This window comes from Mus pahari, chromosome 2 (assembly GCF_900095145.1).
Source record: "Mus pahari chromosome 2, PAHARI_EIJ_v1.1, whole genome shotgun sequence".
Taxonomy (NCBI): domain Eukaryota; kingdom Metazoa; phylum Chordata; class Mammalia; order Rodentia; family Muridae; genus Mus; species Mus pahari.
Genome location: NC_034591.1, coordinates 83,930,147 through 83,949,315, shown reverse-complemented (window position 1 = coordinate 83,949,315; position 19,169 = coordinate 83,930,147). Strand labels below are relative to the sequence as shown.

At 39.5% G+C, this 19,169-nt stretch overlaps 1 protein-coding gene across 3 annotated transcripts in view; it reads right to left on the bottom strand.

Moving 5' to 3' along the window:
* Prdm5 (PR/SET domain 5) overlaps window positions 1-19,169 on the bottom strand; it is a 156,257-nt gene that overhangs the window by 10,572 nt on the left and 126,516 nt on the right. The window contains exon 15 of one of the 3 annotated variants that reach the window (XM_029533624.1): window positions 11,382-11,457. The exons of the other annotated variants lie outside the window; for them this stretch is intronic. The gene's annotated coding sequence lies outside the window, so the exon portion shown is untranslated. Of the gene's footprint in view, window positions 1-11,381; window positions 11,458-19,169 lie in introns of those variants that run through there. 3 annotated transcript variants of the gene reach the window in all.

Genomic DNA, 19,169 nt, shown 5'->3' with positions numbered 1-19,169 from the left:
TCTCTCTCTCTCTCTCTCTCTCTCTCTCTCTCACACACACACACACACACACACACAAAGGTATGTTAGGACATAAAAGTTGTCTTTTACTTCGAATTAATTTCATTTAATTTTCTTTTCTAGATTACAGTATTTTATAAGTATAATAGTTTCCATGTATAGAGTTTAGGAAAATGATGAATTTTCCTGGATAATCATGTCTTACTACTACTGGGTGTTGTCTCTGATTGCTTGCATGTAGGCACACGTGTGTGGTGGTCTCCTTTGATTGTTCTCCACTTTATTTACTCAGGAAGGGCCCACCCTTGATCAGGAGTTCACAGATTCAGGCTAGTCACCTTGCCCAGCTTCTCCTTCCCAGTGCTAAGATTGTAAACTGGCTCCTAGGACTGTCTGATTTTCTATGTGGCTGCTGAGGACCCAAACTTTGATCCTTACATGTGCACATCAAATGCTTTATATATGGAGTCATCTCCAAGCCCACATTCTTATCTCTAAATGTAAAAGATCATCTTAAATACTGGCTGGGTATAGTGGTGCACAGCTGTAATTGCAGCACATGAGAGGCAGAAGCAGGAGGACCAGTGTCAAGGGGATTGCCAGCTACAATCAGAGTTGAAGGCCAGCTTGGACTGCTTGAGATTGTGTGAAGATGAAATAGAGTAAATAAAAATTAACAAATAGTCAAATAGACAAAACAATTTTTAAAGTGGCACAAAAACCGCATGCCAACTATCTAGGCCGATGAGATGTCTCAGTGGGGAAAGGGATCTGCTGTTAAGCTGACAACCTGATTTGTCTCCAGAACACATTCCCACAACACCTCCACCTCTGCTCACACACATGCGCAAGCATTCACACATACACACAAATGCCAACTGAAAATTCCTGTACCATGAACTTGATGCAGATTTCTTAAACAGGAAACTTCTATATACACAGATAATTTGAAAAACGTCCCCACTTTTTCAGTAGACTGGCCATTTGTTAACCAAAGACACACAGGGGTGGGGTGTGTGGGGGGGGATTCATGACATGATTCTGTTTCTAAAAGTCAAATTTTCCTTATAAAGATTAAAAGAGTTAAAATACTGCTTTTGTGTTATTATAAAACTTGAAACAACACAACCATCCTTCTTCCAAGGTCATGCCTTTTTTTTTTTTTTTTTTTTTTTTGAGGAGAACCATTTTGGATATCAGGAGGATGGTCGTTGTAAGACATCACGCCATGCTAGCTGCTTAGAGATGGTTTCACACTCTAGGCAGCCTGGTAAGCTGTTCAGTTCCAACACCTGAGCCTGCATTTCCAGGGTGGAATACGGAGCCTACAGTGTGTACACCACATATCATCAGGTTGACTTTTTCCACCAGGACCACAGCAAGGCCTGTCTGCCAATCCTTCTGCAGGGTTGTTTGAGGTGTCTGCAGCAAGACCAGTGCGTGGGTTTCCCATGGCACCTCAACTATAGCTTTTTCATGACCTGCAGTATCCTTGACCATTGACCACAGGCCAGCTCTGACCAATGCTCTTAGCATGGCAGACTCCAACTCCAGTTTCTAAAGAGAGACTATGGGGATCAAAGTTTGGGTCTTCAGATGACTTCTGTGTTCCTTAAAATATCAAGTCTGTGCAGAATCCGAGCTACAATTGAGAGGACAGTTTGGGAGTGTGGCCCTTCTAGTTTCTATTACACACAGCTAATGGGGCAGATCTATAGCCCATAGGACAGCTGGCCATATATCTAACAGCTCCTCTTAATGGCCCCATTTGTGAGAGCACATGTATCACCAGCTGCCCACAATGAATGTGTTCTGAGCCTCCCCTGAACAAGCAGCCCTGCCGAGCAAGCTCTCCCAGATGTTTACAGCTTCGTTGGGTTTTTACTCACCGTCTTATTTTTTATAGCCAGTGTGGTCTTTCAACATATGACAAAACACACCCTTGGACTAGTAAACAAAGCACCTAAAAACTACAACTCATAGGGAAGCCTTTGAAAGCTAGGAGAATATCTAAAGCAGGTTTCTACACAGCATGTCTGTAATTGCTTCTGCATTGTAGCTAATGGAAAACACACTTCTTACAAACCAGGAGAATGAACTGCACAATACACATATAGGAAACTAAAACTAAGCACACTGAATGGAATCAAACTTTTATATAAAAATATTGTAAGGAGACACCCGGTCCCTTCCTGACTCGTTCCTTCTTGAGGTCCATGAAGTAATTTGTAAAATGAGTAGGTAGCCAGGAAGTCCATTTGTATGCATTGGGGCTGTACAGGAGCTTATCAGGCATACAACAGGCAAGGGCCATCCAAACTAGTTCAAAATGCCCTTTGCTAGAGCTACATGCATTTCTCCAGTCAGTCATTGGAGCAGCAAGACAGCCAGGAACAGAGTAAACACCGCCCTCATTCTGTACTGAAGGGAGACCAAAGACTTCACCCAGCCTGATGATTCACTTGCCTGGGAATCTATTTAATAACTACCGATGCCTGCAGCCCACTCCTAGAAAGCCCCATTCATTGAATTAGACATAGCCAGGCACTGGTGCTTTAAAAGTTCCCAAGGTGATGTCAAGTGCAGCCACAGGGGAGAACCAACAATGTGGTCCATGTTTCTCTAAGACAAGCATCCTGAGCTGCTAACTGCAGCAGCAGCAGTGATGGCCAGGCCTGTTTGCTGCTCCTGCTCTGACACTTCCCTCCCACTGGACTGCTGCCATTCCTTTGGGCTGCCTGCTTTGTGCTAGCTGGCACAGCGGTAGAAATACTTACATATCTCCTTTCCATTAATCTGTTACGCAATGCTAGTAATTTTCTATGATACCCTTACTTTACAGATGAAGAAATGGTTTAAAAATATGCCAAAGGTCACACTGCCAGATAGAAAGAACAGAATTCATAACAAGTTGTAGTCTAAGACCCCAAAGCACTGTACGGCCATGACAGGTGGCTGCTTACAAAGCCCTTCCCCTTCTTTCTCTCCTTGGGAGCAGAGCCCAACTCTGTTGAATGCTCACTTCAAAAGGATGGTCCCCAGCTCAATTAAGGCAGCTGGTTCAGGCTAACCATACCTGTTTAAAAGCTGCAATCAACAGAAGATCTCCAAAATAGCTGATGGTGTAGCCCATCCCCAAAGATAGGAGGTTTCTTACTGGGGTTGTGTGTCTGGCTTTGGCACTTTTAAAGGACTCTTAATAACTCTAACTAGTAGACATGTTTTGGAATGTCAAGATGGCATTGACACTGCTGTTGGAGGTAAGGCTTTCCTTGGGAGCATGAGAAGTGACCGTGGTTCTGAGTTTGAGGAGATAGTACACAACAAATCACAAACACTCCGATAAATGAGGAGCATTGTTGAAATGTAGAAATGACAGAAAGTAGAATTCAACACAGTCACCAAATCTCATATCCAACTAGTCCCCAGAGAAATGAATTAATTCAATCTGCCTGCTTCCAAAATTAACAAGCACAGGTCTGACATGTGATGATGGCAAGTGTAATCCATTTCTCGATAAAACCATACAGTTTATTCAGAGAAGGAGACTATGTAAATGCAAATCCTTGCAAGAGAAATATCTAATTCTAAAGAAATAACATACTTCTCCGATTACTCCACTCTGAAAATAATACGAGCATAGCACAAAGTTGCTATTGAACATGTGGCTAATTCCTCCATGACCAGCAGGGTATTCAAAGCAGCCAAGTTCATGTCAACAGGTAAAAAGAAGCCATCAGCAGTGGGCAAAAGTCAGAGGAAGTCATACTGATGTAAACTATATCTAGAGTCAACACTCTGCACAGATGGTGGGGAGCTAGTAGCAGAAATGCATTTCTTTCAAGTTCAGAAAGTTCTGCGGAGAAAACCCCCCAACTAGCATGTCTGTTAGCACAGGTGAGGGTTCAGGGCTAACCTGGTAGAGATCTTACTAGATCTGAATTAACTCAAAGTCAAAAAATGCTTTAACAAATCATAAAAAGTCTTTAAAAAGAATAAGTAATATTACTGTAATAAGTGAAGGTGTTCATATATCATCTGAACATAACATTTTTAAAGTCTGAGGGCAACTTTATAACAATTTAAATTCAGAGATTAATGAGTTCACTTTTTACTGTGTTTACCCAACATATTTTTTTTTAACTGTAAGTAAATTTGAGTTCACCATTGTTTCCACAAATGGGATTTGTGGAAACTTTCCATCATATCTCGGGATATTACACAAAACTCACCAAACGGGTGGGTATTTCCCTTCTCAGCAAATTTCTAATTTCAGTTCTGGAAAATTAAGGAGTAGTACTTTCTTCCAACCTGCTTTAGGTTGTCTCTGTCTCCTTATGAAGGCACTTGTTAATTCATTTCAAGAACTACCATAGGTGTGATCAACTCTGCATATTTGTCCAGAACTATCCTAGATTTGACCCTGAGAGTCCTATATTCAAGAAAATTTATTTTTCAAAAAACAGAAGAGTCATGATAATATAGCAAGACAATGTCCAGCTACCCTCTGAATTCCCCTAAGTCGGGAATGACAGGCTCAAAAAAAGTTTCACTTAGATGGGACTCAGTCTAGGGATGGTAGGCCTCATCCCAGGCTTTCCTTCAGCTGCTATTTGGAAGGAACACCATTCTAAACAGAAAAGATTCCGTTACTATAACCCCTCCCACTCCTCGATCCTTCATCCCATCTGAAGTCAGTTACAGTCTGTAACTTTTTAATTTAATTTAATTTTATCTATCTATCTATCTATCTATCTATCTATCTATCTATCTATCTATCTATCTATCTATCAATTTTTAGGTTTTTAGAGACAGGGTTTCTCTGTATAGCCCTGGCTGTCCTGGAACTCACTTTGTAGACCAGGCTGGCCTCAAACTCAGAAATCCGCCTGCCTCTGCCTCCCAAGTGCTGGGATTAAAGGCATGTGCCACCACTGCCCAGCCCCAGTCTGTAATCTTAATGACTGAAGGAACTTAGTTATCTAAGATCAGCACTGAGGAGACATTTAGTTAGCTCTTTCCCCAAAGAATGAAGATGAAGCTTCAAAGTCCAACTGCATGGATCTTGGCCCTGGAAGCACAGGGAATAAACAGGACAAGTGAAGAGTCAATCACTGACTTGGGCAGACAAAATGCATTTCCGTGGTAGTGTGTGCCTCTGGTTTCTTTTGTTTAAGGAAGAATATTAGACACAGAGACTATTGATGAACTCTCCAGGCTATTAGAAATTGCTTAACTCTTTCAGAATGTGTTAGGTATAAGACTGGTTTAAGCCAATGTGTTTACTTTTAGTAAGATACAAAGCACAGAAAATCCCATGGAATGGCACCTCAAATTTGAACCACTTTTTTATACACGGATGTGTTACTTTAGCTCTGCCTGTTGCTTGGTTTAGAGATACAGTTTCTGTACAGGGAACACTAACATGTAAGAAGAGCTGTCACCTCGCCACCCCATCATCACTGGTCACACTGTCCCTTCTTTTTTGTTTTGTTTCGTTTGTTTTTAGAGACAGTGTTTCTTTGTGTAGCCTGGCTGTCCTGGAACTCACTCTGTAGAATAGGCTGGCTTCGAACTCAGAGTCCTCTGATGTTGTGATGTTGTTTCACAAATGGGGATTTGTAGAAACTTTCCATTATATCTAGGGATATTACACAAAACTCAGCAAGCAGGTATGTATTTTATTTCTCATCAACCTTCTAATTTCAGTTCTGGAAAATTAAAAACTAGCACTTTCTTCCAACCTGCTTTAGGTTGTCTCTGTCTCCTTATGAAGACACTCGTTAATTCATTTAAAAAACTACCATAGGTGTGACCAACTCTGCATATTTGTCCAGGACTAGCCTGAATTTGACCCTGAGAGTCCTATATTCAAGAAAGCTTATTTTTCAGAAAAACAGAAGGGTTATGATTATAGAGCAAGACAATGTCCAAATACCTTCTGAATTCCCCTAAGTCGGGAAATGACCACAAGCATCACCAGTCCCCAGTCTTTCTCTTTTCATACCTGCGGTTGGGATTGTTGTTTTACTAGCAACCAGGTATTCTCATGGCAAGTCATCACAAACAGCACACTCAGCAGAAGGCCCAGTTAATACAATTCTCATTTCGTACAGAGAAAGAAGCTGCGGTGAGGCTCAGGAGCTCAGAGAGAATCCAGTGAGAATGCATCTCATCACTCAAGACATTATACACCACCAACCTCCAAAACAGGATATGTATCTATATGTCCCGAATGCATCTCATCACTCAAGACATTATACACCACCAACCTCCAAAACAGGGTATGTATCTATATGTCCCAAATGAGAAGTATGAGGGGAATCAGCAGACCCTTGAGACTTGAAGTTCAGTGTCACATGAAAAAGAACATTTAGCATTTGGGAGCCTCAGCGAGACAGAGGCTCAGTCATGTCTAGCCAATGGGATAAGAGAGATAGAAATGAATACTTTAAAAGTTCAAAATTCAGTCTATGAGTCATAAAAATTGCCCTGCATGTTAGACTGTTTCTAGGTGGAATGTCTTTTTTTTTTTTTTTTTTTTTTGGCATTGACATGATCTCTGCTTACACGTCTAAAGACACGTGGTTAGACCCTTTAGACTGGTGCCTCTACAGAGCCAAATAGGCACAGTAGGTACAATGCAGCAAAGTACTAAACTAGACTTACTCTACCATGGAGAGCCAAGTGCATTCATTCACTAAAGCGAGGCAGCAGCAGGAAATGGGCATCACAGGAAGGTGAAGGTGCGTATGTATGTACTTACGCTCATAAATACATGGATACAAACAGATATGAGGTGTAGCAACAGCAAAGTTTTAGCTCTAATGAAACTTATCCAATGTAACAGAGAGTGGTTTTGGATTCACTGCTACAACATGCAGCCTGTTGTGTATTAATATGTTGGGTAGTCAGGGCCTTGGGCCATGTCTAGGGTCATAAACATTAGGGGTGAGTATGGACAGGTACTTGGTAAATCTCAAGGTAGTCCTGATGTTTAAGGAACTTCTTAGAAGTCTGGCATTTCTGAGCAAAGCAGAAAAGAATCATTGAGGAGTATCTGACTTGGCGATACTAGTCCTTGATTTTATGTCACTAGCAATTTGCCCTATGTCAACCATTGACCCAGGGTTAAATGACTTCAGATCTGATTACCAATCTCCAGAGTGCTCCAAGCCATCCTGCTCCCCACTTTATGGTTTCCAGAACTGCAAATCTGAAACCAGCAATCTATGCATGTAACAAAGCATCAAGGACACAAGCAATCAGTTCCATCATAATCACTGTAAATCATAATTCCATAAAAAATCCTTAGGAAAACAGTGCATCTGTCTGATATGACCTTAAAATATAGACAAGTAACATTTGGTGATGAAAATGTGTTTGGAAATCCTTCCTCAGTCCTGGTTTCTATTATTTCCATGTATAGCCTTGAACATGCACTGATATAAGAAGTTAAATTACACATGCATACATTATTGACTCCACATACACTTACTAGTATCAAATCTTCATGATATAAAACAGGCTTCTTGACTTCTTTCAGTGAATACTCTCTTGTATCCATTCTTTCCACTATGTCCCTCCCTCCCCCCTCCCCCGGTCTCTCTATGTACATGGATGAATGCACATATTTTTGAGACAGTACCCTACACTGTAGTTCAGGCTAACATGCGATTTACCATGTAAGCCAAGCTGGTCTTGAACTAACAGCATCCTGTCTTAACATCCTGGGTGCTAGGATTGCAAATGTGAGTGTATGGTGTAAATTCTCGTCAATTTGCCAATCAGACAACATCTTACCTAATGTTCTACTAGATTTACCTTGGCTGTCTCTAGGAGACTTTTAATATCTACATTTGAGTATTCTCTAGAGAGGAACTAATATCACATGAATACATGACATCTGAACTTCTTAATTCCTATTAGGAAGACATGTCATATAGGACATTTATCTAGCATATATAATTTGACTGGGAATTCTCATGTGTATGATTATAAAAGGCAATCTATAATTGAGAACAGAGCTGGCCAGACAGACATTTATTTTTCTGAGCATCATATTTATATACTCCTCAGAAGTAGAAGAACCCAAACCTACACAGAAATGTTTGAATCCAGGACCATGGCAGGAAGCAGTTTCCTTGGTAATAAAAGATGACTGGCACAGAGCACGCAGATTTGATCCATCCATCAAGTAAAGAAATACAAAGCACGAGTTCTAGTATCCCTCAGGACCAGATCTGACTTCAGCATAGGGACAGTCAAATGCTGAATAACTTGTGGCTTCTTTTCGAGAGCAAATGACGACATCCATATTTACGTTTTATGCTGACGCCCAAATAGATGGCCCAAATCAGAGGTTCTCAACATGTGTGTCACATATTAAAATATCTTGCATATCTGTATTTATATTATGGTTCATAGCAGTAGCAAAATTATAGTTATGAAGTAGCAACAACATAATTTTATGGTTGGGGGAGTTATAATACCTACCACATGAGGTGTATTATAGGGTTGTATCATTTGGAAGGTTGAGAACCTAAATTCTTAAGGTCTCAGTTTTCTTCATGGAACTGGAACACTACCAATAATAAAATCCAGGCACTTTCCAAATTCTAAAATATTGAATGGAAGTGACAAATGGGTCCAAGAGTTCCTTCAGAGGCTGGATCACAGGGACATTTTCTGACTTTTATATCAACTTGACCTATGACCTACTGTGGTTATGGAGCTGAAGGAGAAACTGACGCTAATTCTAAGAAACTGGTTTATATACTACAGAATGCAGCACAGTATAACTGTATGGATGTGTGGCTAGGCCTGGTGCTGTTTGCATTATGATGCTAATTCCACTTCCCCAAGAGGGGTTGCCTGGTATGAGGAGAGAACCCCTTACTCAGGTGATTTCCTGTGAACCCTCCCCTAATGAATAGATTTCTAGGAACCAATCACTGGGTAAGGAGTAGGCGAGACTTCCAGGTCAGAGAATGGAAGAAGAGAGGCAGGAAAAGGAGAGAGCTTGGAGGACAAAATGTAGCTAACAAGGGGCCCTTGTTTAGATAGTAGATCTGTCAGGATTCGCCACAGGAGGTGAATACTTAGAATAGCTTACAAAATTAGGATGCTAGTTGCTGAATTCAGCGATTGATTACCTTTTGATTCTGAACTAAGTTTGTGTGGTATTTTCCTTTACAGGGCAACTCAACTGGGTTCCAGAGAGAAAGGTATGGCAGCTGCAAAGTGTGGGTTTGAGGGAAATGCACCCCAAAAGGCCGTGGTAATTTGGAAGCATGGCGCTGGCATGGCGATGACCTGGCAGTGGGAACTTAGCAAGCTGTGTGTAGAGATTTCGGAGGTCTGGGTCAGAGAGGCTGATGAGATGAGAACAGGCCAGGCCGGCCTGTCCACTGGTGCCTTCCAGCAAAGTGTGGATTGTTTTTTTAATGTTTCACACTACATACAGATATAATAAAAAATTAACATCACAAAGATATCTATTTATTCTTGATACTGGTTACTTCTGGGTGACTCCGAATAAACCACTTCACTGAGCTTTGAATTTTAACATGAATTTTAATAGTATACCTGTGCCTTCTCACCTTTACAAATGGCTCACAAGAAGACCCCTGGAAGGTTATCTGTGTCTTACCTTAAACAACTTTTATCTCTTTGTAACCACAATATGCATATCAATAAACACCACAATTCTAAACTGAAAAAAGCCATACAGATTTAGAAAATGTAATTAGATAACTTTACAAAAAAAAAAAGAAAGAAAGAAAGAAAGAAAAAAGAAAGAAAGACAGACAGAAAAAGAAAGAAAAAAAGAAATTATGTATGAGCTTCATTCAGTGTATCATTGTTTCTGGAATCTATTAATGGGGATTTATATAAATAGATGTCTTTATTTCAAGAATCCAATGATGCTTTAGTAATTAGAGCTCTCTGAATAGAGTGAAAAATAAGTAAAATTCTATTTAGAAAGGAAATAGTATAGAAAAATCGTATTATTTTCCTAAGAATAGTGTCTATTTCTTTTAAAATTAGCTGTATACTGCCTTTCATAAAACAAAGGGAAACTCAGACATCATGGGCCACACTTTCCATTTAATCTTGCAGTATATTATTAAAGTCTAAAGATAATATGGTGGTAGGAAGGTAGCAATCAGCATAAATGCTAAATATTTATAGAATTGATTTGAGCTAAATCACCAAGCTGCTCTGCAAGGGTTCTTTGTTCCTGTACCAGCTTCACAGGACTTAGTATGCATCCCTGAAACAGATGATAAATTACGACATGGGGACTACAGAGAGACATGAAGTTGTTCTATGGCACTGTGCTACACAGGCCCTTAAAAGGACAAATTTGGGTCAGACCAGGAGCTGCTGGAGTGTTCCTGAACCGGAAACACCCAAATATATTCCTGACACCCAAGTATAGATTTTCATGCTTTATAGCCAGCTCAATAGATGCTTGGTGAGTTCCTGCACTGCACTGAGCAAACAGCTAGGCCTGGAACTGAATAGCAGCCCCTTTTTGCTCCAGGATTCTGTAATGTGAAAGAGACAGCGGCCTACTGAGGTCGTTCAGTAAAACGTGCAATATACAGTAACCATTCATAGACAAAGACCTTGGCCAAGGACTCAATGATTGGTAAATAAGGGAGAACATGATTTAACTAAGCACTGGGCTTTGTTTATTTTTAAAACTTTATTTCCATATGGAGATGCTAGCTAGCAATATAATACAGAAGGACATTTCAGTTAACAGGAAAACCTGCATAGGTCTAGAGAGCTGGCATAGGTTATTAATTTGACAAATGTAAATATTTATTCTCTTCCCTTTAATAATAGAAACTTAGACTTTCTGTCATTGTGACAAACCAAGAATGACAGGAAGTAATGGTCACAGTAGTGAGGACAGGAACCAGCTAACTTTAATGTTTCTGATGAGATCTTCAAACTGATCTTGTACTGTCTTGAGGTGAACGTAGAATTTAAGTGGATTAAGTGGAACAACTGTGATGGGGGAGAGAGCTACACGTACTTATGGAAATATGGACAAGAATTTAGATTGTCCTTAGGAATTACACTGTTTTAGTAACACAGCAGTGTTTGTTCTTCTCTAAGATCTGTGACCTGGCTAGCATTGGAACTTGCCTGCGTTTATCCTACCAGGCCTCCTTTCCATCCTTTTAAGGACCTGAAAGCCAAGTATAAGCATCACTTTGCACCTTCCAGGATCTCTTTCCATTCTGGTTACTGTTGTGGTTCATAGGGGTCACAGCTGGGTTGGACTATTGATTGCTTTTTTCCCTTGGTAGCTTGCACAGCACCTTCTGGTATGATGAAAACTCATCCTTCGGAAGGAGGCTTTGGGATCACATCCAGCTCAGATCTCCTGGTCCTGTGTTCAAGGAGTGTGGTGTCTTCAGCAATAGGGACCTTCAACTTCTGGAAGGCAACCGAGTGAAACAGTAATAGGCTATATTGTTTTAGGACTCTTGGACTCCCCTGACCAACAACTCAGATGGAGGTTTTTCATGCCTGGTACGGGGGTTTTTGTTAGGTTTCTCTTGGGAGAGGCAGAATCATTATTGCAAGGGCATAACCATTAAAAATGTATAATGTACACTTACAGTTACACACACATATAAACAAACACACATATTATGTAATTTTAGGTAAATATAAAATAATGATTTCTTATAGCTGTTTCAACCTTCGTGTTATTTATCCCTCTCATCCTTATTTAAAAAGCTTTCTTTTGAAGCAGAAAGAAATCATTACAGAAATCCAAATGCAGAGTACAACTAACTAACCATGGGATGTCTGTCATCAGTGGACAGATATACAATACAACCTTTATACCTAAGCCTCAGAGAATATCACAGAAAATAGGGTCAGAAGATTGTGAGAGTCAGAGGAAGAAGTCTTCCACAAGATTTTGTCTTCTTGATATGACAAGGAATCTATACCCATAAAATATCAACAATATAGCTTCTTAAACAAGACTTAAACAATGATGACACTAGCTGACATTCCAAAACAGATGGAGAAAACCTCATAGGGCCTCACGCCTAGGTGAGGGGCTACCCCCAATTAGTGACTGCTGACAAAGGGAGAAGCAGTCTTTAAATGATCCCTGTAAGTGGTCATCCAGTACCAAGTAGTCAGGCCTAAAAGCATACACACAAGTACACAGACTTTTAGGGTATATTTATGTATTTACTTGCATATATATGTAGTAATAATAATAATTTTTTAAAAGAAGCCATGAATTGGAGTGGAGAGGTTGGAACCATGGGATATATTGGAGGGTGTAAAATTATGTAATTTTATTTTAAACTTTAAAGAGGAACAACTACTCTTGATGACAAGATGGGAGTTGTCTGAACAATTAGTAGTTCAACAATGAAAAGTCAGTTTTAAATGATTTATTGTTTTATTTTTCTGTTCTTAATACTGCATATGTAGTTCATATAACTGTTGTGATTTCCTGATTTGGTTAGGACATGTAAGTACAAGTGGGTGCATGGTTGACACATTTAATTGTTAATATCTGTGTATTTATTTTAAAATATACTTATTTACATCTAACATTAAATAATATGAGTTGATTTACGATTTGTGTATTCTTGCCATTTTATCTTTTCTAGATTAAGAAAGAGTTATAATGTCTTTAATCTTAAAAGACCAAGAGGACAAATTGTCATAGTATTACTAAATACTAATGCCTAGCTATTAAATAGATCCTATGTATCCAATACCTTATATTAAGGAACCAGATTCCTTATTCAACAGGAACATTGATCTCTGAGGTAAGTAAAGGCTAAATAATATGTGGTAAACCCAAAATGAGACATTTAAAAATGACATTACTGTTTGAAATACTTTCCCTTACACTTTTACTCAGCTTCTGTTTATTTCAAACAAAATAACACCAAAGATAAGCTTCTTAATATAATTAGATAATATCGTGTCACTGACACATTTTCCCTTAAGTTCTCACTAAAGTCAGGGACAGGATCAGCTGTCACTTCATGTGCTTCCAATGACTTCAGCTTGAACTATTTCATGATCCAGTCCCAATGTATTTTTAAAAGTTGTAGAAATGCTGTGTGCTGGTTGAATTGTAAATGCCCTTAAAGTCAATGTTTAAAAGGCTGGATTTCTGGCTTCTAGTGCAACTGAGAGATGGTGCCCTAGTGAAAGGAAAAAAAAATCACTGCCCTTAATTAGGACGGCAGTCCCCACATTTCCTTTCTTTCTCCCCACTGGTCATGCTCCCCACTGTAATGTCCACAGACCTACAGCAACAGGCCCACACCACCACTGGCTCTAGTCTAGTTTCTCACTAACCAGCAGCAGTCTTTCTCCTTTTCAGTTACTTATCTTGGGGATTTTGTCACAATGATAAAAAAATAAAACTGACTAACACACACCCTATAATCTTGTTCTTGTAGTACTACTACCAATAACTACAGCCTTAGAAACTGAGTTACAATGTTATTAGTTTCAACCTGTGAGACCACTTTTGTAATATAAAAAATAATGCAATATAAAAAAATTTAGAGTTCAAGAAAGGGAGAGTGGTTTGGGGTGAACATCTGTTTTTATTTTATAGACTTTTATTTCTAATAAGCAAGGGAATCCTAAGGCTTATGGCTTATCTTATTGCTTCATTCCTTCACTGGGAAACCAATAAAATCTTCTGTGGACTTATAATACTATGGGCTCAATCTTGTCTTCCTGCCTTGGTACAGAAAGCTTCTGCAACCCTGCAGAACCTGCCTAGCCCCACACCCTGTGCTCTACTTCTCCCCAGGATGCCATGCCCTCTCCTAGTTTGGGCTTTCCTTTATCCAAAGAAACATTTAGCTTCAGTGCACTTGGCTGTTAGCTCATGTAGCATGGCCTACACAACTTAGCATCCCTGCACATAGCACTCAATCAAATAGCATGGCCTACCCACCTCTATGTCTTTTTCTTGAATGCTCACAATCATGGTTTGTGGTCCATTCAGACTTTCTGGCTGGACTCTGCTTGATTTCCATAGGGATAAGTTAGCTGCTTTGTCTTCCACACTGTTAAGTTCACATCAAGCACACTGTGTTTTCTCTGTGGAGTATCCAACTGTCCAAAACAAGTATTGCCTTGCATCTGGGCATATCTAGATCTGGATTCTTGGCAGTTGAGACCAGGCCATAAAATTTGGTCCTTTCAAAGTTGATGAAAATCTATTCAGAGTCTCTATTCTTTTTACAGAAAAAAATTACAATAAGAACAAAATATAAAACTATCTGACAAGTGTGTATGGAGGAATGAGTGAGCAAACTAAGAATGAAGTCATGAAAATGATATAAAGGTGGAGAGTTTGGGCCAATAGTGTAATCAAAGCACCAGTGATACACAGAGAGATAGCTGCTTAGAAAGTAATGTCTGCTAATAGCTTTAAGGAAAAGAGAATTCTCCTGGGAGAGAGCAGGTAAGGAAATAAGATCTACACAGCTTACATTGCTTCAATTTTATCTTTACATAGTCCTACAGACTTTGCAAATACAGTCAATTTGGGGAAAAGAATGTAGTCATGACTGGCTGAAGCCAACTGAACCCATGTGCCTTGGGAAAGAAGGTGTGGGGAGTCCAGCTTACTCAGAGGCAACCACTGAACTATAAACTATGGGCAGTGAGCTGCCAACAGGACTGACTGCCCTTATTTGTTTTGGTTTTAATTTAGTAACAGATCCATGATCCAAGTTGATCGTCACAAGTATTCCTGTGTCTTGGTTGGGTAGACCAGAATTTTTTAAACTGCAGTTCAGAGACCTTTCGAGCTCCACTGAGATGTTACTATTCCAATTGACTTAATCTTTTACTCTCTTTCTGGGTTACTCATGTTGTACTCCCTCTTGTGCTCTTCTAGGCAAAGACTCCTGTAGTTAAGCAAACCGCAATCAAATGTATCTTGCACCTCTCAGAACTTTAATATGGTCACACATATTCTAAAACTCCAGAAGTAAGACAAAGCATGGATAGGCTTTGCCCTAGTGATGTTAACAGCTGTCCATTTGCTGTGCTGCTATATCATTTCTGCCGGTCCCACAATCTCTTAGAGTTTATCCCAGAAAAGCTAACTAATCTGTTCTTTTCTTGTCATCCTGTGCAGCTATCTCTACCAAGCTTTCTCTTTTTCTGACCTTTTCTTGATAGTGCCTTCCTCTTTCATTGCTGACAAGGAGACTTTTCTCACCATTTCCTGGACCAGTTTCACCATCCCTCTCCTGATTGATCTGACTGCTTTAATTTCCCCTAACTTTTCCTTCTATATACAACAAGTGACATGGACATTATATTCTTTCAAATCTTAAAAAGATTCCATTGGAAACACATTTGTCAAAGGGGTGTCTTTATGAGTTCCTTGTTGCTAACAACAAATTGTTTGAAGTTATTGCTAAAAAAAAATGAAACAGAAACTGTCAGAGATCCCCAAGATGAGGGATTGTGCTTTGAGATTTTAAGGAACTGTGAGATAATCAGAATTAACAAACTAGGAAGCAAATATGAGCCACCATAAGGATTTCCAACTTATAACAGATGTATTCCTATCATATTGCTGTTCATCTTCACCAAATATTCTATAGTCGCTTGATATTAAATTCTGTATACTTTTCTTTATTTCTATGTTCAAATTATAAAAAAGTCTAAGTCCTAACAATCCTTTAGTTAAAACATTGGGCCCATTTCAGCTGTGGCAACAGTCCCCAGAAGCCATTTGACAGACGTGGGGTGGGGTGCACTAACATTTACTCTTGCCTTTCTGTTACTGTATCAGTAGATGGGAGCAGAGTCTTTAGGTTGTAGGCTCAAGTATTCACCACCAGTTCTGAAGCACTGGAAGAAGGAAGGAAAAGCTTTACGTTTCTCTAAAGGAAAAGATGCTATTATCCTATTATGTAAAATAAGGCACACAGGTCATAAGTGTGTTGCTTGTCATGACTTAACTGACTATATGCTTCTTGCTGTGGTCCCTGGGCTTTACAGCTGGTTAGGACTGGGTGCTGCCTGCCTTTCTCTGTTAACAGTTTTTGTGGCACCTTTCTCAGCTTTGGCCCAAACCCAACACTTGATCAGGGGAAAAACCAAAGTTAAAGAATGAAGAAAATATCAACTTAAATAGACCCATGGCAAATAAAGAGACCAAAACAGTTACAGAAACCCTTAAAAAACTAATGCCCAGGCACAAACAAAGCTATAGATCTCTAGCAGATTAAAAGACTAAAAGCAGTCCTATGAGTTAAATCTTTAGCTTTAAACTCCTACAAAGTTTTCAGCAAAGAACTTTACCAATAGTTTCTAATTACCTATTCTGAATAACATATTCATAGACCCACAGGTAAGCATAGATTTCATACCTCCTCATAAAAGCTTCTTTTGCAACAGTGATTCACAACTGTTCAAAATTCTGAGTCTGAGTGATCTTGGGGTGTTCAACCCAATCTGTTTCATCTAGACCACATTTCTTACACCCAAGACTTAGGAAAAATAGTGGAAGATAGGACAGAAAGACTGCAGAAACCAGAGGACCAGAACACCTGCTATGAGTAATTATCTTCTAGACATTACAGGAGAACTACAGCCATGAACTCTCCCCACTATGCTTGCATAATAGCAGTACCAGCTGACATGCTAACATCATCTTGAGAAATTTCAAAAAGCATTACTCTTAGATAACAGGCAATCAAAGATTGCTGAGAGAGGACGATCTCTCAGAGGGTGGGCAAGCTCACTGAGAGGTTATTCAGTCCCTAGTGGTCTGCCTTAAAAACATGCACATAGGAGCTACACTAAATAGGCTCAGTGAGTTTTATACACACACACACACACACACACACACACACACACACACACTCTCTCTCTCTCTCTCAACAATATAACTATGTAAGTGACCATACTTAATGGGGAACCTAGGAGAGGAGCTAAGCAGGAAAAGAAATGGGTAGAAATATGTAAATACAATAGTGACTTATGTATGTAACTCTTAAAATAAGCTTTAAAAGGAACGTTGCCAGGCATAATACATGGTTTTAATCTCAGCACGTGGGAGGCAAGAGACAGATAGATCTCTGAGTTTGAGGCTAGTGTGGTCTACATAGCAAGTTCTAGGACAGACGGGAGTAGGTAGAAAAGCCTTGCCTTAAAAGAACAAAATAAAGAAATAAATACATCAACAAACAAGTAAATCCTTTTAAAGATAGAGAAACAACCAGCAGAACTAAGCTGCACATTTTCACTATTGGGCATACTCAGCACTGTGTACTATTTAATACTTGCTCTAGCTAGCATAATACAGCATCCAAGTTAATACACCTTTTTATTGTCTAATGTGTCTTTGGTTTTATTTCTAATGTTTATTATTTGGTTTACCTACTTAGTGACCTATGACAGCTTACTGCTATTTCTCATGCTGAGTCTGCTGATGTGGCTCTGACGTGGTTCTTTCTGGAGTTTCATTGTTTGATATTGCAGTCTTCTGGTTGCAGAAGAAATCATATGAAGCTGTAACTAGGCAAAACACACATCATATTCTCCTCAGATGGTTGGACGGGTGGGAGCTATGATATGCGCTGTGGTAGCAGAATCCATGAGAACCAGACAAACACTAAAGTTTTCATAAGGCTACCCAGAAAATTTGTCAAAAATTTCCCCCTTTCTGTTAAATATTCACCTGCTATATTCAACGCCTATGGCATCTAGAATGCCTGGACTGGAGCCTTTACTTTAGGAATGTCATGTGGCAAGCAAAAGCTACTCTAAACTAGAATTCTTAAAACTGTCTTTTCTTTGATTTTAAAAAGAGCCAAGTAGTTCGCAAACACAGGTTACACAGAAATTGTGAGGGATGATTGGCCAAGTGAGCTGATGATGGTGGATGGAGCTGTCAGACCCAGCTTTGTAAGAAAAAAACAGCTTAGGTGATGAGATAAAAATGCCCAGTTCCATGTACACATAGATTCCAAGTCAGAGAAAGCACAGCATTGTAAACTCAGTTATTTTCAAGAAAATAGCAAGGATTAAAAAATTATCCTTGAAAAAGAAGGACACTAGAAACTTAAGAACTATACTAATTCAATCAAATTATATGTGTTTGTAAATAGTAGCAAACAAACAAACAAAACAACAACAACAACAACAACAAAAACAACAACAAAAAACCCTCAACACATCTATAGCATAAGAGAGAACAAAGTGGAGAAATTAAAAAAATAAAATTCTCTAAATCCATGGTGAATGTATAATTTATTAAGTTTGTACATTTTATCCTTTCTACATATAAAAGAGTGACATTCTTAGTGTCTTAGTGCATACACTAGTGAACCCATCTCACATCCTTCCTAATCTGTGTGTCCTTTTCCTTTAAGTCTACTAGCTAAACTTTGTGACTGTGCAGAGCATCACAACCTCTCAAAACATCTCTTCTGGGTTTCCCAGATTCATTTGTGACTCTTCCTGCTCCACCATCATATACATATAATGTATGAACAACCTTGGTAACACTTATCTCAGATACTCCACATCTCTCTCTACTTTTCAAATCTCACAGCCACCCAGTGGAGGTCACTGTCTGTAGGCATAATGTTTTTGTACACTGTGTAAAGTTATTCATGTGCTGACTTCTGTGTCCTCATATCTTATTACAATCCAGACATGGCCTTCTTATGTTTTTCTTAGAAGATGCTCCTTTCTCAAGTTTATATAAACATTGCTCCTCATTTATTCTCTGCCTTGCCAATAAAAGCCAATGAGCCAGTACAGAGCTTTAGAGAGAGTGGGTGGGATTTTCTGATTCCGGGATGGAGAGAGGAGTGATGGAGGAAGCCAGGAGGAGGGGTCAGAAAACATCAGTAGAAGAGAGCTGGATCGAGAAAGGCTAACAAGATTCAAGTAGGAGGGCAATGTTGTCTGGTAAGAACCTGAGTAGCCTACAGGTTCAGGACAGAGTAATAATTGCTCAGTATTTGGCCCATGGCAAGGGGAATTAGGTGGTTAAGAACACAGCTGCAGAGCCCGGCGTGGTGGTGCACGCCTTTAATCCCAGCACTCGGGAGGCAGAGGCAGGCGGATTTCTGAGTTCGAGGCCAGCCTGGTCTACAAAGTGAGTTCCA